The 25,928-nt window shown below is 42.3% G+C and overlaps 1 protein-coding gene across 3 annotated transcripts in view; it reads left to right on the plus strand.

Moving 5' to 3' along the window:
• The window catches only part of LOC126185203 (protein O-linked-mannose beta-1,2-N-acetylglucosaminyltransferase 1-like), an 842,885-nt gene that overhangs the window by 168,870 nt on the left and 648,087 nt on the right, over positions 1-25,928 (plus strand). For all 3 annotated transcript variants that reach the window (XM_049928081.1, XM_049928083.1, XM_049928084.1), the window contains exon 2: positions 24,850-24,875. The gene's annotated coding sequence lies outside the window, so the exon portion shown is untranslated. The remainder of the gene's footprint in view (positions 1-24,849; positions 24,876-25,928) is intronic.

The following is a 25,928-nucleotide window of genomic DNA, read 5'->3' on the forward strand; positions in this document are numbered from 1 at the left end:
CGGGCATACAGGCCGTCCCAGTAAGGTGACGCAAGTGCATCATATTGAAAGGAGATTATATTGAAAAATAGGGTTTTGTAGCCAAATGATTGGGGAATAATATGGTGCGTTGAAACCCTGAAAGAAACCAGCCTGCCTTTGGAAAAAAAGTGTTGCATTACTTATTGAACTGCGCCGGCCCCGGTGGACGAGCGGTTCTAGGCGCTTCAGTCTGGAACCGCGCGACTGCTACGGTCGCAGGTTCGAATCCTGCCTCGGGCATGGATGTTGTGATGTCCTTACTTTAGTTAGGTTTAAGTAGTTCTTAGTTTAGAGGACTGATGACCTCAGTTGTTAAGTCCCATAGTGCTCAGAGCCATTTGAACCATTTGAACTTATTGAACTACCCTCGTACATGTACATTTATATTCATCGAGCCACCTTACGGCGTGTGGTGGATAATTCTTCCCGTACCATCACCATTACCTCCTTTGCCTCTCCAATTCGCGAGCTGTGCTTGGGATGAGCGACTGTCGGTTCTCCTCGAATTTTGTTGATATTCTCGTCATGGTCAGTGGTTGTGTGAGGGATTAAAATGTTGCTTAACTCTTCTTGAAATGTACGCTCTCAGAGTTTTAATAGTAACTTGTCTGCGACACACAACGCCTCTCTTCTACCGTCTGCCTCTCGAGTTTAATGAGCATCTCCGTAACGCCCTTGTACTGACCAAACTAATTCATGACAAAAAGTGCCGCTGTTCTTTTCGAACTTATTCAACACTTCTGTTAGTCAAACCCGAAGAATAGTCCCAAACGAACGAAAAATACGCAATCAGTCGAACGAGTGTTTTGTTAGCTGCTATGTTTGTGGATAAATTACATTTTCTCACGATTCTTTTAATGAATCACAACCTGGAATTTGCTTTAGAAAGCATCGCTCCTGCAAAACCCAACTCGCCCTTTTTTTCACATGATATCTTGCGAACCGTGGATGAAGGGTATCAGACGGATGCCATATTCCTTGACTTCCGGAAAGCGTTTGACTCGGTGCCCCACTGCAGACTCCTAACTAAGGTACGAGCATATGGGATTGGTTCCAAAATATGTGAGTGGCTCGAAGACTTCTTAAGTAATAGAACCCAGTACGTTGTCCTCGATGATGAGTGTTCATCGGAGGTGAGGGTATCATCTGGAGTGCCCCAGGGAAGTGTGGTAGGTCCGCTGTTGTTTTCTACCTACATAAATGATCTTTTGGATAGGGTGGATAGCAATGTGCTGCTGTTTGCTGATGGTGCTGTGGCGTATAGGAAGGTGTCGTCGTTGAGTGACTGTAGGAGAATACAAGATGACTTGGACAGGATTTCTGATTGGTGTAAAGAATGGCAGCTAACTCTAAATATAGAGAAATATAAATTAATGCAGATGAATAGGAAAAAGAATCCCGTAATATTTGAATACTCCGTTAGTAATGTAGCGCTTGACACAGTCACGTCGATTAAATATTTGGCCGTAACATTGCAGAGCGATATGAAGTGGGACAAGCATCTAATGGTAGTTGTGCTGAAGGCGGATAGTCGTCTTCGGTTCATTGGTAGAATTTTGGGAAGATGTGGTTCATCTGTAAAGGAGACCGCTTATAGAACGCTGGTATGACCTATTCTTGAGTACTGCTCGAGCGTTTGGGATCCCTATCAGGTCGGATTGAGGAAGGACATAGAAGCAATTCAGAGGCGGGCTGCTAGATTTGTTACTGGTAGGTTTGATCATCACGCGAGTGTTACGGAAATGCTTCAGGAACTCGGGTGGGAGTCTCTAGAGGAAAGGAGGCGTTCTTTTCGTGAATCGCTACTGAGGAAATTTAGAGAACCAGCATTTGAGGCTGACTGCAGTACAATTTTACTGCCGCCAACTTATATTTCGCGGAAAACCACAAAGATAAGAGAGATTAGGGCTCGTACAGAGGCATATAGCCAGTCATTTTTCCCTCGTTCTGTTTGGGAGTGCAACAGGGAGAGAAGATGCTAGTTGTGGTACGAGGTACCCTCCGCCACACACCGTATGGTGGATTGCGGAGTATGTGTGTAGATGTAGATGTAGATATTTGTATGTGGTAGGTTCAATTTAGGTCAAGCTGGATAGATATTTTCAGGTTTGTATGGTTTCCAGTGATTTATCGCCGATATTGTATCAGTGTTCTAACAGCCTAAAACGAAGGTGACGGCCTCCTCCTCCAAAGCCCCCTATCCTCCAGCTCAACTGTACTCCTCATTCTCCTCATAGACCTACTCTGAGAGGCAGGTGGCTATGGAGACTCAGAGCATATTTTCACAATAAGTCCACTGAGGTGTGAGGGAATTACAGCTCAGTTGGCAATGTTGTCCCCATTGAACTGGAAGGTTTCTACATCTGAAAGATGACATCTATTCTAATTTCGCGCCCGTTGCGTAAGAATGGCGTTAGCAGCGCCCCCATGAGAATGCAAATCAGGTTTGATTTAAACAGACGCTGTAACGGTCCTGAGCGTTAGTTACCTTTGAGATCGAACGTGGTGGGTTGGCGTTATTCAAGAGTGCCATAAGGCGACAAAGACGCCATTATCAACTCCTCACTGAGTGTGAACAAGGTCGTGTGACTGGGCTACGCGAGGCTGAATGTTCCTTCTGCCATACTGCAGAAAGACTTGGCAGGAATGTAGCCACTGTACATGACTGGTGGCAGCGGTGATCACGAGAATGTACTGTCGCAAAAAGACCGGTCTCCGGACGGCCACGTGGCACTACCGACAGCGAAGACCATCGCGTTCGGCGTATGACTCTGCCGCATCGTACTGCATTTGCAGTAGCTATTTGAGCAGCTGTTGGCACCACAGTGACACAATGAACCGTTACAAATCGGTTACCGGTACTTCAAGGACTGTTCCGAGCCAGATGTCCTGTATTGCGCATTACACCGACCCCAAACCACCGCTGGAGCACCCTCGTGGTTATCGCTCGCAATCTGACTGCAAATCTGAACGTCAATCTGCTGATTTGACCCGTTGTGCTGCCATTCATGAGTAGCTTTCCAGGGGGTGTTTTCCAACAGGATAAGACTCGCCCAGATACCACTGTTGTAACCTAACATGCTCTACACAGTGTCAGCAGGCTGTCTTGGCCTCCTCGATCACCAGATCTGTCTCCAATAAAGTACATATGGGACATCATCGGACGACAACTCCAGCGTCATCCGCAAACAGCATTAACTGTCCCAGTACTGACCGTCCGAGTGCAACACGCATGGAACTCCATCCCACAAGCTGACAAACAGGACTTGCGAAAAAAAAAAAAAAAAAAAAGTCGAAGCACTATGGTACTTAACGTCTGAGGTCATCAGTCTCCTAGTTTTAGAACTACTTAAACCTAACTTAACCCAAGGACACCTGCCCGAGGCAGGATTCGAACCTGGGACCTTAGCAGCAGCGCGGTTCCGGACTGAAGTGCCTAGAACCGCTCGGCCACAGCGGCCGGCGCACTTGTGCAACACAGCGGATGCTCGTTTGCATGATTGTATTCAACACTCTAGCGGTTACACCGATTACAAATATAATAGCATTTCACATTTGCAATGGCTTATATGGCGCTTGCATTAACCTGTGATCTTGCAACGTTAATCACTTAAGGGGCTCCGGAAAGGCTCAAAATCATGAAAAGTTCAATTTTTACTTTTTTGCGTTTTCTGAATCTGCAGACTATTACCTTTTAATAGATATATAATTTATTCAATTCCGAAGACTACAACTATTTTTAAATTTTTTTTGAAATGTGTTCTACATGGGCGTGACCCACTGTGGCGCTGTTAAACTGCTGTCAAATGGTGTTATTATTAACGTCCGTGTTCATCAGGTACATTTTAGTGATGTGAGATAAAGTATGTGTTGTGGCTAACGTGTGATGGTTCAATATATATCGCTGTTGTGATTGTCGATTGTTTCATGTTTATTTACTCTGTCGTTATCTCGAAAATATTCGTAATTACTTCTGTTTCTTGAGTCTCTGTTTTGTTGAAGTATAATAATGAGTAAAAGTAAAGTTATTAGAAATCCTCTGAAGGCTTTTAAGAAAAGGAGAAATGATGGAAAGCCAAAGGTATGTATTATTACTGTAAACAATAAAGACGATAACCAAGTGAGTGAACCTAACTTGCTTTAGACAAGGAACGCCTTCGGGCTGCAGACAGGGCTGTAAAGAGTCTAGCAATACAAGCAAGAGTAAACAGGAGGAGGAACAAGAGGAAGCTGGAGGAGGAGTTTGCAGAGGATGAAGATAATCCATCCTATGGACCTGGAATGCACTAAAAAGTTAATCCAATCTTTGTCGCTCGATTCCCGAAACTTTTATTTTCTCGTACTAATTACATGTTTTCTAAGGATCTTCCAAACATATTTGTTTCAAACTTTCAGTAAATGTTACACAGTACCTTCTGCATAATTTAACACAGCCTTTTTCCAAAAAACTGTATATTTTTGAATATATAAATAAAAAATTGCAAAAAAATGTTGTGAATTTTCATTACAATTGAAAAAAAATCATCTTTAATAACTGAACTAAAATTTTGTAAAATCCCTGTGTTAAGTTGTAGCCCATATTCCAATAAATAATCTGTAAAAAGTTCAACTTCCTACCTCAAATACTTTGTGAGGAAAGATGTAATTTATAAGCGTTATTTTAACATTGCAAGTATAGGGCGTTCGGGAGCCCCTTAAGTATGTTACCTACACAAATGCATTCCCGAAATTTTGTTACTATAAATTTTTTTTTTTAGTGTTGCGACGTTTTCTCCGCCAGTGTATTTTCTAGCGTTGCGTCTTCTCTGCATAGAACAGCGTCATCCGCGAAAAGCCTCTTGGAATTTCAGACGTTATACAGTAGGTCATTTATATACACTGTGAAATGTATTGGCCCCTTTACACCCCCTTTGTCCCCCCCCCCCTCCAAGTTTCTTTTAGGTCTGAAGATTAAGAAACTTCCTGACAGATTAAAACTGTGTGCCGGACCGAGGGTAGAACTCGGGACCTTTACCTTTCGCGGGCAAATGTTCTGAAGATTTCTCTCCGATGAGGTAAACATGCTGTCCTCTGTTTAGTAGAAACTCTTCAGTCCAGTCACATAGCTGGTCCAATATTCTGTACGTTCGTATTTTGTTCATTAGGTGGCAGTGCGGTATGTATCGAACGCCTTCCGCAAGTCAAGGAACACGGCATCAACCTGGATGCCGGTATTTACCCCTGCTGCTTTCTGAGTCTTGTTGACGAATAGAGTGAGTTGAGCTTCACACGATCGTTGTTTCCGGAATCCATGTTGGTTACTACAGAGGAGATTTTTCTCTAGACATGTCACGCGAACGTAAATCATCTTCCGAAATGTGCTATTTAGTTACAGACCCCTTTAATACCTATTTTTTCGAAGTTATTCATGTTAGGGAAATGAGAAAAAGCCCCATAATTAGGATTATTTTTGTAAATTCTCTGGGAAGAATTTAGGCTGATGATGATCTCGTTGAGCGACTTTGAGCCAAAGTATCACATGCCTTAAGCATTTCGGGTTAATATCTTGCTGCTATTTGGTTACAAATTGTTCACATACGATTTATCCAAACCTAAAGATAGTTTCCTTGTGACAAGCATACCCATCTTTGTCAACTGCAGACCCATATGTTCATGATGCCACAATGGGCGAGCTATGGTACTGTCTGTGGTGTAGCGTGTTAAATTTCGTGTAAGTTTTTTGAGGAGGTGTGAGCGTATTTTAGTGAGAGTTTCTTTGCGATCAGCGTGCCCGCCACCATCCCACGTGCTCAAGGATGGACAGCTCGTAGGCTATAGTATCTCCCATTGTGTCGTGCATTAAACTGTATCTACATCGAGTGCATAAATCCCGTGTGAAATCTAACCGTTGCCTATTTTATTTTCTGAATTAGTTGAGGTTCTAGTTCATGAGTGTCCATTTAGCATGAGCTTCAGCCTCACCAACGCCACCCATTTATTGTACCAATCCATTAGTAACGGTGGAGGAGAAATTTTGGAAGGATTTTAGCGTATTTTAATGAGGTTTCTTTGTGAGTTCCGTGTCCATCTTTGTCCACAGTTACCCCACGTGCTCATGTATTCACAAGCAGCACATTAAAGTCTGTGTTTAGCTACAAACTAGATGCTATCCTCATTTTTTTAATCAGTTTCCCGAGTTTTTGCTATCCTGCCGATGTAAATGCGACTTTGATATGTATGTCACTCACTACCCTGTGCGTTCGCCCTTCACTTAGCTTGCCCACCTTGAATAGTAGCCCATGTGATTGTACACCGTTTCATTAAGTCCAGGAGTATGAGTGTGATTTCGAAAATCACTGGTCAGAGTGTTGTACATTCCCGTTCACATATTTTGTACCTAGGTAAATTAATTATGAGGCCAATTATTCGAGTACGATTTTTGATACGTCTGTTTGCGTAATGAATGTGCTGAATGTTCTCCAAATTGTTCCCGTCAAATACTCGACCTTAAGGGGATAAATATAGATTTCAAATTAAATAAAAAGCCTGTTGGTAAAGCAAATGATCCCTCATCACCTAAGACATTACTAGTTTTTGCAAAGTCATTTTTCTCACGAGGAATCATTACGCGTATAATGTGGAGAACGTTGATTTGTGAAGTTCTGAATGGAAATAAGAATGAACTAGAGTTGCTTTCGAAACATTCCCTACCCTGATTGCTCGCATCCACTTGCATTATTCCATGTATTGTTGGCTGCTGATCCACTAAATATTGTGTTAATAAATGTGGTACAACTAAATATTACAAATGCAGTAATTAGAGTATCGAGCCATATCACGATTTTTAAGACGAGCTTGTAATCAGAGAATGGTACGTCTTTGAAAGCATATGCGGTCTTAGGATCCACACCCCCCCCCCCCCACCCTCCAGGAAAATTTGCTATCTATTTTGTAAGAGAAGCTAAATTGAATGCACACCCATTTCAAGGTTATCTAAATTTATGTAACAGGGATGATGCTGTAGTATACAGAGAAGGTGCAGCATTAGAAAATTGTAGCGAAATGCAGGAAGACCTGCAGCGGATAGGCACTTGGTGCAGGGAGTGGCAACTGACCCTTAACATAGACAAATGTAATGTATTGCGAATACATAGAAAGAAGGATCCATATTGTATGATTATATGATAGCGGAACAAACACTGGTAGCAGTTACTTCTGTAAAATATTTGGGAGTATGCGTGCGGAACGATTTGAAGTGGAATGATCATATAAATTAATTGTTGGTAAGGCGGGTACCAGGTTGAGATTCATTGGGAGAGTCCTTAGAAAATGTAGTCCATCAACAAAGGAGGTGGCTTACAAAACACTCGTTCGACCTATACTTGAGTATTGCTCATCAGTGTGGGATCCGTACCAGATCGGGTTGACGGAGGAGATAGAGAAGATCCAAAGAGCGGCGCGCTTCGTCACAGGGTTATTTGGTAACCGTGATAGCGTTACGGAGGTGTTTAGCAAACTCAAGTGGCAGACTCTGCACGAGAGGCGCTCTGCATCGCGGTGTAGCTTGCTCGCCAGGTTTCGAGAGGGTGCGTTCCTGGATGAGGTATCGAATATATTGCTTTCCCCTACTTATACCTCCCGAGGAGATCACGAATGTAAAATTAGAGAGATTCGAGCGCGCAGGGAGGCTTTCAGACAGTCGTTCTTCCCGCGAACCATACGCGACTGGAACAGAAAAGGAAGGTACTGACAGTGGCACGTAAAGTGCACTCCGCCACACACCGTTGGGTGGCTTGCGGAGTATAAATGAAGATGTAGATGTAGATGTAGGTTTCACGAGAACTTGGCCTTCGTCATTCCAAGGACTCCCATTTAAGTTCTCCGAAATTTTCTGTTACATTTTCCCTTGGGCTATATCGATTTGTTGAATTCCTGTTGTCCTCCATTAGTGACGCCTGTAATTCCTGTAACATCCAAGGCTATAGGTGTAGACAGTACATCAGAGCTGATGGAAATGGTGCAGCTACAGAGGTTAGTGCCACAGCTAGCGCTGTCGCGTCCTGCGACGGATCACATGGGTCACTCCCTTAGCTGTGGCCGGCGCATACAGACCACCGCATTGTCGCTTCACTGCACACTGATTGCGGTGCTGACCTATGCTACTATCGACGTGCTTCTGGCTGGGTCGTTAACGTGTTCAAAATGACTCAACTGCAGTGTGTGATTACCACCAGTCGCCAGCAGCTCTACTCTGCTCTTAGCTGCATACAGATCGTCACCCTACATAAATGCATGTGGGAGTACTACGTAGTCGCCCATTGAACGCTCTCGCTTTTCAAAAATTGGCGAAAGTGATTTCGGCAGACGCTGACTGAATGCTAAACGTAAGTCCTACAAGGAACCCCTTGGGTGAGAGGTCGCAAAAGGTCAATGACGTTTACGGCATTCGACGCCCCACATGTTGTCTGCCATGCAACTACAATATTGGTTGCTAATGGTAACAAGAGGCGGGACAGGAGGAATCCAATGGTGAGCACAGCACGAGGCTACGGAGCGTAGATGAACTTCTTAGTCGACGAGTAACTCGAAACACTCCTACAGTACTAGTGATGTTGATACAAAGCAGAGCGATGGCAACGATAAACAAAAACAAAAATGGTTCAAATGGCTCTAAGCACTATGGGTCTTAACATCTGAGGTCATCAGTCCCCTAGACTTAGAACTACACTCCTGGAAATTGAAATAAGAACACCGTGAATTCATTGTCCCAGGAAGGGGAAACTTTATTGACACATTCCTGGGGTCAGATACATCACATGATCACACTGACAGAACCACAGGCACATAGACACAGGCAACAGAGCATGCACAATATCGGCACTAGTACAGTCTATATCCACCTTTCGCAGCAATGCAGGCTGCTATTCTCCCATGGAGACGATCGTAGAGATGCTGGATGTAGTCCTGTGGAACGGCTTGCCATGCCATTTCCACGTGGCGCCTCAGTTGGACCAGCGTTCGTGCTGGACGTGCAGACCGCGTGAGACGACGCTTCATCCAGTCCCAAACATGCTCAATGGGGGACAGATCCGGAGATCTTGCTGGCCAGGGTAGTTGACTTACACCTTCTAGAGCACGTTGGGTGGCACGGGATACATGCGGACGCGCATTGTCCTGTTGGAACAGCAAGTTCCCTTGCCGGTCTAGGAATGGTAGAACGATGGGTTCGATGACGGTTTGGATGTACCGTGCACTATTCAGTGTCCCCTCGACGATCACCAGTGGTGTACGGCCAGTGTAGGAGATCGCTCCCCACACCATGATGCCGGGTGTTGGCCCTGTGTGCCTCGGTCGTATGCAGTCCTGATTGTGGCGCTCACCTGCACGGCGCCAAACACGCATACGACCATCATTGGCACCAAGGCAGAAGCGACTCTCATCGCTGAAGACGACACGTCTCCATTCGTCCCTCCATTCACGCCTGTCGCGACACCACTGGAGGCGGGCTGCACGATGTTGGGGCGTGAGCGGAAGACGGCCTAACGGTGTGCGGGACCGTAGCCCAGCTTCATGGAGACGGTTGCGAATGGTCCTCGCCGATACCCCAGGAGCAACAGTGTACCTAATTTGCTGGGAAGTGGCGGTGCGGTCCCCTACGGCACTGCGTAGGATCCTACGGTCTTGGCGTGCATCCGTGCGTCGCTGCGGTCCGGTCCCAGGTCGACGGGCACGTGCACCTTCCGCCGACCACTGGCGACAACATCGATGTACTGTGGAGACCTCACGCCCCACGTGTTGAGCAATTCGGCGGTACGTCCACCCGGCCTCCCGCATGCCCACTATACGCCCTCGCTCAAAGTCCGTCAACTGCACATACGGTTCACGTCCACGCTGTCGCGGCATGCTACCAGTGTTAAAGACTGCGATGGAGCTCCGTATGCCACGGCAAACTGGCTGCACTGACGGCGGCGGTGCACAAATGCTGCGCAGCTAGCGCCATTCGACGGCCAACACCGCGGTTCCTGGTGTGTCCGCTGTGCCGTGCGTGTGATCATTGCTTGTACAGCCCTCTCGCAGTGTCCGGAGCAAGTATGGTGGGTCTGACACACCGGTGTCAATGTGTTCTTTTTTCCATTTCCAGGAGTGTACTTAAACCTAACTAACCTAAGGACATCAAACACATCCATGCCCGAGGCAGGATTCGAACTTGCGACCGTAGCAGCAGCGCGCTTCCGGACTGAAGCGCCTAGAACCGCTCGGAACGATAAACAAAGCAAACACTTCATTATATCTGCAACAGTTGCCGAACTTGACATTTCTTCAGAAAGGAACGCAAGGAATTTCACAGAGTTAGAAAGAAGTGGAAGATGAGTTAGTGGAATGTGTGGTGTTGTATACGCTCAGTTCTGCGGACAATGTACATGAGAAGTACAATGATGACGATAAGTGCTTAGCAAGTGAAAGCGATATTGAAACTAGTATCGAGACATGTAGTTCATCATCCTTCTCAGACAGTGAGCTACAAATCTCGTCTCTAGTGAAACGTAGTAAGGGACAATCATTTTCCAAGGAGCGGGCACTAAGCATAATTACGTACATGGAAGATAACCCGCAGCATAGTAAAAATAAAAAACAGTTATGAAGAGATTTCGAATAAGTCCGCACTAATACGATCGTGAAGTGCATAGGAAAAACTGTGGATATTCAAGAGTGGGCAAAGCACACTTGTTACATAAACTGGTGTATGCGCGTTTCAGGGATGCTCGATACTGTTTACAGGACATGCATGATAGTGACCTAGTACAGTATGCACATCAAATTGCGCGTGACATAGATTACAGCGCTATCAAGAGAAGTAGTGGATGGTTGCATAACTTCAAATAGTGCTACAGAATTGGGAGATGTAACATCGAAATTTCAAACAAAGCGTCAACTTGAGGATGCACAGTAAACTGCGGAAACGGGCCGAAAATTTGTAGATGAGATAAACAAACTTATGCCAAGAGAACTACAACTATGGTACGAGCACCACTTTCGGTCAGTAGCTGGTGAAAACAACGTGCTCTCGCTTGTTTCCTGATCTGCGTATAAGAGTCATACTCATTTAGAACAAACTATCCCTTCTGAAAATTGTGTGACATTGCAGTTCATATCACCTGGAACCACTGGCAAAATTCAGCTTCTGGATGTTTGTTTTTTCTGTTACTATAAAACGTATTATCGCACTATCTGCAGCTACACATTAAAAGATAGCCAGTTTCACGATAAGCACCACGACAGACTGTTTCGTATTCGGTTACATCCCATCACGTTCCATCAGTTCTCATCAGTCCGTTGCACCAATATGATTATACATGCATTCTTTAATAGAGGATGTCTGCACGGTTTGCAAGATGTAGAATGTTAATAACGTTCGTTTTATTTAAAAATCTTTAAGAGCTTTCACATAATAAATTCGGAGGCATTACTTTTCAGTACGCTCTCGAACTATCATTTTAATGGAAATGCCTTGTCAGTTTTCATCTGCAGAGCGTTAACTATTTGGTGAGAGTATTACGCAAGTGTTGAAATTATGCCCAAGATAGAGATTACTGTGTGCCGTGTACATCTGTGGTGTAGCCCTTCGAGTCTCTGGTCTTTGATGTGTGGGAAATTATAATATGGCGTCTGCCATTTTGAGATCTTTGAGGGCTTGTTTCCAACTTATACTTGTACCTCAAATAAATGTGAATGTATAACTGAGAAGTTTGGAAGCAATACCGGATGTAGGAATGATGAAAACGATATGTCACAAATAAAAAGTTAAATAAATCATATGCACACTTATTATTCATTGATCCAGTCATAATGAGAATTACATAGTTTCACCAAAGTCATGAAACTAATTCCTGCTGTTCGTAATTTTTCTATGAGCTAGTGTGAAGCGCCCATTTTAATCATATTTCTACTGAAAGTGGCGTTCACCTCGTTCTACATGCTATTAGTTTTTAGAATGTTCGATTTCTTCATGCACTTAAGACTGTTTTTTCTTCCAGTCAGTCTTCAAAGTCAGTCACATATCCTAGTTTCGTTGTCATTGCAATGCTTTATATTCGTACAATATGTCAAGTGAACTGCAAAAGCCGAGCAAATTAAACGAACGCAAGTTACATCATAGGCGCTACAACCTCCTCCTTCCCCACTTTGTCGTCCAACACCTCCTTCCACCATCCCCCCTCACTAACAAGACCTCATCTCAGAAGCCTGCTTCTCTGTCAGGTCATGTGACTAGACCAAGCTGAAATTATCTTCGGCTGAAGAAATCCATTAGAGTATCTACGGCGTGTCCAGCGAAGGAGTACCTGATTTCAAAATTAAATATCTCGAAAATTAAGATCGATAGACTAGTGCAACAAAATGTTTGTTTATTATGAAAGCTGTAAGAGGTTTATAACGAAGTTCCGAAATGGTATTTTGGAAATTTGTGGTAAGTTCTTCCCGAATGCGAGTAATGCGAGTAAGTTCTTCCCGAATGCGAGACCAGTGGTCTAACCACTGCTCGCCCTCGCTCGGTTGTGGATTATTGAGTTTGAACGGTCTTCATCAAACTCCAAAAGTCTTCCTGAACGTGAAGGGTCACTAATGTCAAAATAATCCCCCTTAAAACGAGATTACCATTTTCTCGTCTTGCTCTGTACAGTAGCATTGCTGCATACACGGCGCAAATGTTTCTCGCTGCCTCCGCTGCTGTATCCCTCAACTTAACTCAAACAGACGAATATGTCGGAAATGTTCCAATTCCTCCACTTGGCACTCCATTTTCTAGCGTCCACAGCTCCATTCACTATATCCAAATAACAATATGTAAACTCAAATACCAACAGTGAAATACAAATAAAAAATGAAAATCTACAAATTAACTCATTTCAACGGGAATACCGGCACACAAAACGAAAACGCTATCAACTCATGCATCAACCTAATATTATGAGTGGTAAAGTTGTGGTAGCCTCTCAGATGTGTGGGAGATATGTTGTAATATCCGAGCCTCGCAGTGATATTACATACGATCTGTTCGAGCACTATGCAGGATCCTTCGCTGTAGCATACATGAAAATGATCAAGGAGTCGAACCTGGCCAATTTTTTGATGTAATTGTTCGTTTCAAATAAAGTGACAATATATATAGAAAAACTGTTTCACTCAAATTTATGACAACTGCGAACATTATAATAACCAAGTTGTCGGTGTTTATTGAGCCACATTTTGAGATAGAAATGTTCGCTCTGACTGTTAAGAGTGAATATGCCGTCCAGTAGTCAAGTAAGCACGGATGTTTCCAACGGTATTCTGAGGACGTGTGGGAGAGGCTGCGTGGAAACAGCACAGAATGCTGCAGCCCACGGACGCCACTCAGGCCCAGGGATCGAATATACTAATGGTCCAGTGGAAGAATGAACTGCACAACAAAGGGGCGAGGTTGACGACCTGTCATAAATCACATCGGACAATGACCCGCGCAGGCGCTGCAACCTTACAACAAAGGCAGCCGCGCTTAGGATGTCGCCCGTCCGCGCGCTCCAGGCCAAGAGAGCCATTCGCACGTTTAGCAGGCTTTTACTGCATCTCATCTACTGTGGAATTACAGTGCCTCCTATACAAGCATCATCGAATCACCTTTCTTGGAAACAGGATTTTCAGTGGACCAAATATTACAGGCAATAAAACAAAAATCGGTAGACCAAGAAAAAGATTAAATGCTTAAGCACAATCTTCGCAGCTCTTTAAACATTTCCCATTGAAAGACAAGATCGTCAGTGAACTTGAAGTCATTCGGCTACAGTCGTAGTCACAACGGTTACTAAATGATGTGCACGAATTTGTTTATTCAACATATATGTAATACTGTGGTGAAATTTCGTAGATTGAAGATACACTAGAGCAGAGTAGGGCTTTTCTCCTGTTTTTGTAACGTATATGACAGAGCTGCGGTCTACCAAAATTACGGTTCTCTAAATTTCGTACAGTACATAAATGACATAGTATATTGTAGGATTATAGGTATTATTGGTAGTATTGGTAGAGGAAGGAAGGTAAATGAATCTGTGAGCGAGAAAGTGCGAGGCGACTACTTCTCATTGTTTTTTGTTGGCTTGTTTTGCACATAATTAGAACTGCACAGCGTTCAGTGTTAGTCCATAGGTATTTTATGTCATTACACAATATAGACTTTATTTTATAAGTAATAAAAGATAATTGCTCACTTATCTTCTGTGCTTTTTGTGCAACCAAAGCAATTACTTTTGAGGCAAGTACAGTTTAGATGCATAAACATAAAAAATCTATGTAATTACTGTTGTTATTTTGTACTCAACAGAAAGTTCTTCAAAGTTATCAAAGGCAATAATTTCCTTTTATAACTGAGAAGTACGAAGTGTGTTTAGCAGTAACAGAAACATGTTCTACATAACCTCGACGAAGTATTGAAGTGATGGTTGATATGTTTTGTGTTTCGCATTTTTTAAATTTTAACTATTTTTGAGGAAATTCATGGTGCCATATCATAAATCTGTATTTATTTTTTGTTATTTTTAATACAGTACCCTTCTGTCTCACGTTAAAAATCAAGTTTTGAAAAAATCTAAATTAAATATTGACAGTTTCAGTTCTGCTACAAGCACTGTTTATTTTTAAGTAACAGACATGAGGATAACTACGAGTATGTAGAACAAAAATGTTCTGTAAGTTACACGGTCCTTTATATGCCCTCACTCAGTTTCTGAACAGTTCAGCGCTTCTAGTTTCGAGGCGGCTCTAGTGTGACACTGATTGCATACGCAAACAAAGGGATCGAAATGAAGTAACGCCTGATACATATGCAACACACGTAACGTACAGACGACGCGGTTACGACCTTAACTGAGCAATGCTACTATCTAAACTACCGTAGTCTACGCTTACTTATGATTGTCTGTGATAGCCTATGGTAGTTTTTGAATTCTAATATGAGTACATATTCGTTACATTCTAAGCCTGCGCACCAGATTACCCACAAACAGTGTTCCTTTGCAGTTAAAAAAAGGAAAAAAAACACGATCTTTTTCCCAATTTTTGTATACAGCAAAGGGGTACAGAGTTCATGTAAATTCATTAACACTAAGGAATTTTAATCATCTGTGCACTAATGAAATGTGAGGTGACATCTGAGGTCTCCGAGGATATGTTCACCTTACAACCTACTACAACGTTCTTTCACGTTCGTTGATGAACAGACGATTGGGATATGAGAAATGTGCGTTAACGGAAGCCTCGTCCGATTTGCGCTTAACGTGTATATCGGAAGCAGAGGCATCTGGCGTTAAGAAGCAGGGCGGCGCCGGCCCCCGCAGAATGCCGCAGTTGCTGAACGCCGAATTCCTGTGCGGCCCAGTAAGTGGCTCCCCATCAGAGAAACTATGGGCCCCTGGCCACGAATGGGCCGGCTCGAGACGAGCATGCCTGCCGCTGTCACCACAATAGCCTTCTGCTTCACTGGTGCTGTTACGCCTCTCACACCACGAACTACCAACACATACTACCTGCTTTCCTTCCGCGTTGTTCTCGCATTCTGTCTTTACAATTTTTACACCGTTAGCACGTTCTGAGATCATCTCCCTTCCTGGCGTGCTATCACTGTACTCTTGGTACATAAATATAAGTGAAGTAGACCAAGTATACACCAATTTTTGTAGACGTAGGGAAGCTTCCCATTATTTTCCCTACAGCAGAGAAGTAAACAAAAAAAGCTGTGTTTCTTGAGGTTTTCACGGTGGTTAGAATATTCCATCACCTCTCTCGCTTGCATTCCAACATATGCCATCCATTTTAATAATCAACCACATAATTCATATACACTTGCTCTACAGGGTGTCTCATTTGCCTTGGTCACCTCATATAACTTTTTGTCCAGAAACAAAATAAACTTCCAAGAGACAATCAAGCGTGAGTTAACAGTCAAATCCATCAAGTCTCATGAAGGTAAAAAAAAGTAATCTAAGAATTTAAAAAATAAAGCGCCTAGGAAGAATGGAATATTGGCTGAGATGCGTAAATTTTGAGGGGATAAGACAGCAGGAGTTTCGTGATACCAATTTCTTACAAAGTACATTCCAAAGCCTTATTAGACCTATTAGAAGAATAAGCGGATCATCAAATAGATGAATATCGACGGCGCTTCAGAAAAAGAAGATCCTATGTGGGTCGGCTTTTTTGTCTGAAAAGCAGCCTCAGAGTAAGAGCAATAAGAGGCAGAAATACTGTAGTTGTGTTCGTTGACTTACAAAATGTATGACTCGATCGTACCTCATATGCCCTTCGGTGATTTGGAAGAATTCGGGACAGATGGGAATAATAGGGCATTTATAAAGCAAACGTTAGTGAAAACTGTGTCCAATGTAAAATTTCACGCTAAGATTTCAGAACCTCAGTAAAAGAATGGTGAGATTCAGAGAGGAGCAGGAAGGACTAAATAGCAAACCAAACGTTCCCCATGGTCCGCAGTAGGCCGAAGTCGAAAAAATGAAGGGCTATGGACTATCTGACTCGGCGCTTGTAATGTTTTATTCTTACAAGCATAAAGTTTTATCTGTGACAGAGACTCCTGTTGGCGACTGTCTTGTCTTTGACGCACGCCTATTTAGTTCACACTATTGTGTAAGATGGTTTTAATTCCGTCATCGACTCACCATGAAGAAGGTTATATAGTTATGAGCTGAAAAATCAGAAGAAGAAATTTTACTGTTCCGGATGAACGCCCTAAAAATTACGAAATAAATAGACCTAAATAGTTGTTTATGAGGTGTCGGATTATGGATGTACACAGATTCAGTACTAGGCAAACCGAATTCAGTGCGTCGTTCACAATGAGATCACATCTCCGGATGCGAATGTAGCATCGGAAAAAATGGTGTTTAAGGTTTAACATCCCGTCTACGAGGATGCCTTCAGGGAAGCAACACAACTTGGAACGGGGAAGGATGGGTAAGGAAATCGGTCCGCCGTTTCAAAGGAACCATCGCGGCATTCTCCCTAAGCGATTTAGGGAAATAGGTAAAAACCTAAATATGGATGGCCGCACGATAATTTGAACCGTGGTCCTCCCCAATAGGGGTAGGTCATTTGAAATTAACTATACATATGACAGGGGCCTCACAAGTGGAGTACTTTTAGGTGAAAAACTAATTATCAGAAATAAAAATTTATTATTGCCACAAGTAACTTGCACCTCTCAGCATCAGTGTAAGCTCATAGCACCTGTTCATTGTAACGAATGCCAAGTTGGCACATGCTTATTGATAAATCTTCTCTCATGCCATCCTACATAATCTCATACATTTCTAGTCTGAAAGGATTTAATCTTCGAGAAATTTCACCAGCTCCTAGTAGCTTAAATAGTCCATTTTCACTTAGATTTCTGTACACGCCGATTATTTTTGTCATGTTAGGGTTACAAAACTTTTTCCCTGAGCAGTATTCGGCTTTCTGGGCACGACATCCAGCTGAACCATACATTAAATGCATGTCTGAAATTTCCTTTAACAAACAATGCTCTATAGTTGACAAACGATAGTGAACTGCAAACAGTGGTCTCCTCCAGTGGCCAGTAAGCACTCATATCGGCCTGGGTAAGTTACACCATCCTTGTGTCACCTACCTGTTTGCTGGATTTGAATTGGACTACATTTTGGATTGCTATTCTACGAATTATGACGGATTTGCTTGGCCCTGGATTATCAGAATTATTTTCTCTGAGTGTTCTACAATTTATGATTATCTATCAGGGACTGGAATTGTGAACTAACAAGTGACTACAGTGTACATATATTTTCTGTGTAACAATGAGTGTGTCGCACCACAGCAGTTGTAACAGTTATATTGTTCCTCCGTCTTTTCCTTTGAATTATCCAAACCTATTTTTCAATATTTTGTAAACGAGGGCGTACTGAAAAGTAATGCATACGAATTTTTTGTGTGAAAATCGGAATGCTTTTTAAATAAAACAAACGTTATTAGCATACTACACTTTTATTCTCCATGTTTACATATTTATTTCTCAACATAGTCATCCTGGCGAAGAACACATTTCTTCCAAAAAGATACCAGTTTGTTGATAATGTCACTGTTGACGGAGCCATAAAAAATGGTTCAAATGGCTCTGAGCACTATGGGACTTAACATCTGAGGTTATCAGGCCCCTAGAACTTAGAACTACTTAAATCTAACTTACCTAAGGACATCACACACATCCATGCCCGAGGCAGGATTCGAACCTGCGACCGGAGCAGCAGCGCGGTTCCGGACTGAAGCGCCTAGAACCGCTCGGCGGAGTCATAACCTCATCTCTGCTTGTAGCAGAGAAGTGTCAAAGTGAAGTCCGCAAAGACATTCTTTAAGTTTTGGAGGAAGATGAAAATCGGATGGGGCCAACTTGGAACTGTTTGGAGGATGTCGGATTTTTACAGATGTCGCAGCGATCGTGTGTGGTGCGGCATTGTCATACTGAAGGAGAGGATGCTTCATGTGTGGACGAACTCTTCGAATTGGAAATTCGATTATGGCATGCTGTTTCTAAAGCACCGGCGTAGTTACATTACACATCACCATGTTACACGCTACAATTCTAAACCCTCCACCAGTAGAGTATTGAAAATATGTAGACATAAAGGACAAAGGTGTAGACTGTTAACAACGTTTGTTTTATTTAAAAAGCTTTAGAGGCCTTCACATAAAAATTCGGAGGCATTACTTTTCAGCACATCCTCGTACATGTCAGTCAACAGTAAATTTAAAAATACCTATGTTAAAGTCGATTCTGTATGTTTCTTGTATCATGTAATCAAGATATGTTTTGTACTGTAGTTCAGTCATTTACTTTTCATCTGGCTAAATGGCCATTTGATTCCGAAGGCCAAATAAGTAAAATAATTTGGTACAATGGGTTCCGTATCTAAAAGAAAGCCCTGTTTAGAATCCGCTACCATCTTTATAAGTTAGACCCTACATATATAGAACGTCGTGCGCTCTCTTAGACAGATGTCACAGTTGGGTACAAGGAAGTCCCGTTAGTATAAATTCCTAGCAAAATGCGTGAAGACTTGTTGATGACCAAGGCTGATGGAAAATTTCGCAGACGATTCTCAACATATCCATCAAATAATTGTCAATCACTTACTGACTGCCATCTAATGCATTGACTTTAGATGGAATGACCAATACACGCAGTGGTAGTATAATTCCTCTACGAAGCAAGTTGCCTGCAGAACATCCTGGGCATAACCAGTTACTAAGACTTTTTTGCGCTTTTTAACAGAAGAAGGAGAGAGAGAGGGAAGGAAAGAGAGAGAGAAAGAGAAAGAGAGGGAGGAAGAGAGAGATATATCTAAAAGATCTACATCTATACTCTGCAAACGAGTGTGAAGTGCACGGTGGATGGTACTTCCCACTTTACCATTTATTAGAGCGTCTTTTCGTTTCATTTGCGAGCGGAGCGCTGGCACGATGAATGTTCAAATGTCTAAGTATGCGTTGGATTTAATCTTATATTTTCTTCACGGAACCTTCGGGACCGTTATGTAGTATATTGCGAGACTAGCTGAATACCCAGCTTACTCAAATTTTCTATTATTCTGTCTACTCCTTCCCCCTCTCTCTGTCTGTCTCTCCTTCACCCACTCTCTGTACACCTCCTCTTCCCTTCCCCCCTTCCCCCGAATTTTTTGTCCATCCTCTCCTGCCCTCTCTCTGTCCTTCCCCTTCTCCTCCTCTCTCCTTTCATCTCCTCCTGCTCCTCTCTCTTTCCATTAGCTCCTTCCCCAACTGTCTACCTCCTCCTCCCCCCTCTCTTCGTCCATCTCTTCCTTCATCCTCCCTGTCCATCTCCTCCTCTTTGCTTTCTCTGTCCACTTCCTTCTCTCCACTATCTCTTTCAATTTCCCCCTTCCCCTCTCTACTTCCTTCTCCTCCTCCTCCTCCTCCTCCTCCTCCCTTTCTCTCCCCACGTTATCACCCTTACCCCAATAGGAGGCTAGTAGTTCTTACCCTCTCAGTATTTCTTTACAGATCGTAACTAATGTGTGTGCCAAATTTGGTTGAAATCGATCCAGGGGCTTAGGATGAGCTTTTCACTCGTGTCAGATATACTCGTAGTTTACATATATTTAACACATTTCACATGTATTTGTACTCATATTTCACCTGCATATCTAGCGAATTTGCCCTGCAGTTTCATTTTCAGGCAGCTCAGTGTTTATGACGTCATATCGCCTGAGATATATACCATACAGTGATATAATTTTGCTGGTACGTTCAGTAGTATACGTGAGTACAGTTTGCAAAATGTGTCACGAATAGAGTTATTAGTAAAGGACTAATGAATCAGAACGTTATGCTTCATGCCGCAATTTCCCTGGATGAACAACATAAACGTAGTAAGCGATAAACTTCTTTTTCCTTTCATCATTTTGTGGGGTTGCCAGCGATAAAAAGTTTCTTAAATGTTTGAAATTATGTATAAAGTTTGTAGCACATCACTAAGTGCTCTCAGTCTCAAATACTGAATGACTCAAGTGTGAGTATTCTCCAGTCGTGGGCTGCACTGCTTTTACCCCCCACCCCTACACCCAGAAAGCCTTTGGTAGGTGCGTTGTTCTTAACCCCACAGCAATTCTTTCCTGACAGCAAGTGATACTTGTACAAAGTTTGGTTGAAATTGGTATAAGGAGGAGATGTGGAACATTGATGCATACATACATTTTTATAAAGTATATGCGTGCATGGATTCCTGATTTAACCCTTTGAATATCAGTGCTTTCTGCCTGAAACCACCATTTTATTAATTTTTAAAGCACCGATGCCTTTTGCAACAAACCACCGATGCTGTTTTAAGGCTGACACATCTAGAGGTACACAGAGGTACTTCTACGAAAGTAGTGCATTGTAGCAGTCATTCTCAGCATTCAGAGCAACAGTTGCGCGCAGATTGTGCTACGTGATTGTAGGAGATTGTAGCATGCGTTGTTTTTCATAGTGATCATACAGAGGGGATACATTGAAGGCAAGTATATCTAAAGTTATTGTAACGTAAATTTGAGTTTGTATCACTGCTTTATGAGTGGTTTTGAAATGAAACCACTGGAACAGTATGTACTTTTGATAAAAATTGTTGTTATTTAGGACCATAATTTGTTTCGGGTATTGTGAATTGATGGAGATTTCGTGATGTCAGATTGTGTTTCGGGAAAACGTAAAATTGCTCTCAAATACACTACTGGCCATTAAAATTGCTGCAGCACGAAGATGACGTGATACAGACGCGAAATTTAACCGACAGGAAGAAGATGCTGTGATATGCAAATGATTAGCTTTTCAGAGCATTCACACAAGAATGGCGCCGGTGGCGACACCTTCAACGTGCTGACATGAGGAAAGTTTCCAACCGATTTCTCATACGCAAACAGCAGTTGACCGGCGTTGCCTGGTGAAACGTTGTTGTGATGCCTCGTGTATGGAGTAGAAATGCGTACCATCACGTTTCCGACTTTGATAAAGGTCGGATTGTAGCCTATCGCGATTGCGGTTTATCGTATCGCGACATTGCTGCTCGTGTTGGTCGAGATCCAATGACTGTTACCAGAATATGGAACCGGTGGGTTCCAAAGTGAAACCACAACTTTAAAACAGTTGTATATTTACATTTTACCAGTTCCTTTTTCTATTCGTTGCTTCCTACATGATAAAGGCCAATTTTGTGAAAACTTTAAATTTTTTTAAAATATTGTTGGGACTCAAAAAGAGTTAATACCACCATTCTGGCCCCTTTCGCGACAGGAAGAAATGCCGGCTCCAGATCGAATCTTCCTGGCGAATTACCGACGAAAATCGGCGTGCCGACCAGCCTGAATGTGATTTTTACACTGTTTCCCATATCGCACCAGGTGCTTACCGACTTGATTCCCGTGATCTGCCACAGAGACACGCTGCGCAAACACTTAGAACGCTTCCTCACAGTTGAACGAAGAATACATTTATTCTGTGCGCAGACGGACTAGGTACACTACTTCTGACCTGGGAGGCGAATAGGAGATGGTTGACCTTAGCTGTTTGGTCCCCTTAAACGCTTATTCAGCAGCGTCTGGAAACTTTGTAAGTTGGCTTTTGCGGAGTACTTGGTGTCTACCTTCAAGTGTTCACTTTCCCGTGAGTTAAACGAAACAGTACCATTAGTTCACATCCTACAAAGGAACCGAAGTACCCCATCTGCTGACCCTGATCGATGATTCCGTTTCATACCCTCAGCAATTCTACACACAGTTTTGAATCATTGATATTCATTCATTATTTCTGAACATTTAACAGATTTTGCCAATCTTTATATCACTTAAAATCCCATCAGGATCTGGCTTTATTTATTCAGAGCGATGTTGTTGTTGTGGTCTTCAGTCCCGAGACTGGTTTGATGCAGCTCTCCATGCTACTCTATCCTGTGCAAGCTTCTTCATCTCCCAGTACCTACTACAACCTACATCCTTCTGAATCTGCTTAGTGTATTCATCTCTTGGTCTCCCCCTGCGATTTTTACCCTCCACGCTGCCCTCCAATACTAAATTGGTGATCCCTTGATGCCTCAGAACATGTCCTATCAACCGATCCCTTCTTCTGGTCAAGTTGTGGCACAAACTTCTCTTCTCCCCAATCCTATTCAATACTTCCTCATTAGTTATGTGATCTACCCATCTAATCTTCAGCATTCTTCTGTAGCACCACATTTCGAAAGCTTCTATTCTCTTCTTGTCCAAACTATTAACCGTCCATGTTTCACTTCCATACATGGCTACACTCCATAAAATACTTTCAGAAATGACTTCCTGACACTTAAATCTATACTCGATGTTAACAAATTTCTCTTCTTCAGAAACGCTTTCCTTGCCATTGCCAGTCTACATTTTATATCCTCTCTACTTCGACCATCATCAGTTATTTTGCTCCCCAAATAGCAAAACTCCTTTACTACTTTAAGTGTCATTTCCTAATCTAATTCCCTCGGCATCGCTCAACTTAATTCGACTACATTCCATTATCATCATTTTCCATTTGTTGATGTTCATCTTATATCCTCCTTTCAAGACACTGTCCGTTCCGTTCAACTGCTCTTCCTAGTCCTTTGCTGTCTCTGTCAGAATTACAATGTCATCGGCGAACCTCAAAGTTTTTATTTCTTCTCCATGGATTTTAATACCTACTCCAAATTTTTCTTTTGTTTCCTTTACTGCTTGCTCAATATACAGATTGACTAACATCGGGGAGAGGCTACAACCCTGTCCTACTCCCTTCCCAACCACTGCTTCCCTTTCATGTCCCTCGACTCTTATAACTGCCATCTGGTTTCTGTACAAATTAAAATTCAAAATGCGATTGTTTCATGAAGAGATAAGATATATACAAGTTTGTCTCACGTAGTTTTCGTACATATAATGACCACTACAAAATTGTAGAAATTCAGAGAGATATTGATGCGCAGCTACACACTTCCTGACCATACACCTGCAGCTGAAAAGAAATGAGGGAAAAGATACTGGTCCATGTTTGTCTTCCTCTACACACCATATCATACATTATAGTGTGCTGATGCAGGTTTAGATGTATTTTTAAATTGTCTTTCAAGAATTTACGCATCACGCTTCGCAACGATCTGCACGTTGAATACATATTCTGCGACCCGTTCTGTGCAGCTCTGATAATCATTAGTTTCTACGATCGGTGCGAACGATGGCCGAGAAGAACCTCGTCTGGTCTCTTCCTCTGCGTGCAGTGAGACTCAGTAAGTGTTCGCCTTTAAAGATCTTGTTGTCATCGCACCAATTAACATTTAAAAAGAACGCAAATTTGTCTGATGTATGGAAAAACATTAACCCCATGTCTGGAGCGCTCTTTTCTTGCTGGAGTCTTCCCCTTATCTCAGTGAACTTAGATGGAAGCGATCAAGCCGTTAGTTATACGTTTGTTTCTCTTACTCTGGACGGTCTGGTTCATTATGTTGATGTACAGTGTGACATGCAGTAGGAAACACCTGCGTCTCAAACGGCGTTGTCATTCATTTCGATCGACAAATGTTTCTTCTGATTTAATTTTCATTTGACCATTTGGTGCCTTTAAGTTGTACCACAATCCAGGCTTTCTGAACTTCACTCTATGAAGATGGGGACCACGGAACTTTGGTGGCACTAAAAAGCAGTTGTATGAGCATTAGTAGTAGTTTGTACTCTAATACTAATGAAGACTGTTCATTTCAGTAGGTGAGAAAATCTGAAAGAAGAGCCACAAAACGTTTTTTTCTGCAACTATTACGGGTGGCAGTGCTTTAAAGCAGTCGATCTGGTGAAGACGAGGATTATTATTATTATTATTATTATTATTATTAGTAGTAGTAGTAGTAGTAGTAGTAGTAGTAGTTTTGATGTGTTACACACTTGTTTTTCCATGTTGACCATCTATTATACGATTTGTTTCCTCATCTTGGTGACACGTTTCGAATATAGAAGCCCAGGAGGAAGTGAGACTTTTAACAATCAAAGTAACGAAATATTTACTCAGGTTTTGGGCCTATCGGTATTAATTACAGCAAGTCAAGTTCATACTTACATCTCTACGTTGTCTCTCAAAATAGAACATGCAACAAATTCCTAAGCTAAGTTTACGTACGATTGCTTATTGGTATAACTTTACATAATTTTGTAATGAGTGTGTGTGTGTGTGTGTGTGTGTGTGTGTGTGTGTGTGTATGTTTTTGTGCTTTTCTCCCTTTGAATTAACATTTTTCTGATATTTCTGTTACAGGTTGTGAAGCCTCTGTGCTGAATAAGGTAAGGAAACCTATTACACGGTGTTTAGTAATCTGTGAAATCACTTTTGGCGTCTGATAATGTCGTTGAGACAAAGAGGATTCTGATATTGACTGAGACAAAAAACCTTTGTTTAAAGGAATAAATGTACTAAATATTAGTGCTATTTTATACACACACGCACGCACGCGCACGCAAACACACACGCACGCACACACACACACACATATATATATATATATATATATATATATATATATATATATATATATTAGTTCAGTATAATGTCTGCACCGCATCTAAATTCGCCATTCGTCTTTCACTGTGACACTTTTTAATGGGCAGCAGCGGTGGCGGAATCCACTGACAGCTGCTTCTAAATGTAACGAGTGTGTGTTGAAATGTGACAGTAACGCGTAATACTTGCTCTGCTTGTCACAAATATCTCAGCTGCGGCTGAACTACACTGCTGAAAGCATCAATCAATCTATCACTGCCATATTCAGAATATAAGTCTATGTATAAAATTTTAAGTGATGATGAACCTGGAGTTAAACTTATACATAGGATGTGCACTGATCTATTGCAGTGTGGTACCATCTGCGTTTTAACGTTTAACCTGCGTTACAAATCTTTGAAAGGACGTACTTTGTTTGAGTTTCTAGTTAGCGGCGATGTATCAAAAGAATGAAGTTCTCTACTCGGAGTTGGAGAAAACGCATTTTCGAATGCACTAGTGGCATTATCATGTCGCTTCGATTTCAAGTCCGACACTTATTTACCTGATTTCACATGTTGGTCGAAATAAACGTTTATTTGGTGTGTGGAGATGTTTATCAAAATGAGATTTTCCTTGGTTTCTCTAAACAGCGAAGACCAATGTCATGCTGGATCGTATGAAAATGTCATCGCTGGCTACTTTTCTCATCTGGTCCGAGTCTGGTTTTGTATTCCATCTCCAATGTCCTTATCATTCTTGGACAAGAAATGTTACGTCGGACTATTTTCTCTCAGCCTGTCATAGTGCAGTAAGTCGTAGCGAAATGGATGGGCATAATGCAGTGCGTAATAAGA

Source organism: Schistocerca cancellata, chromosome 4 (genome assembly GCF_023864275.1).
Source record: "Schistocerca cancellata isolate TAMUIC-IGC-003103 chromosome 4, iqSchCanc2.1, whole genome shotgun sequence".
Taxonomy (NCBI): Eukaryota; Metazoa; Arthropoda; class Insecta; order Orthoptera; family Acrididae; genus Schistocerca; species Schistocerca cancellata.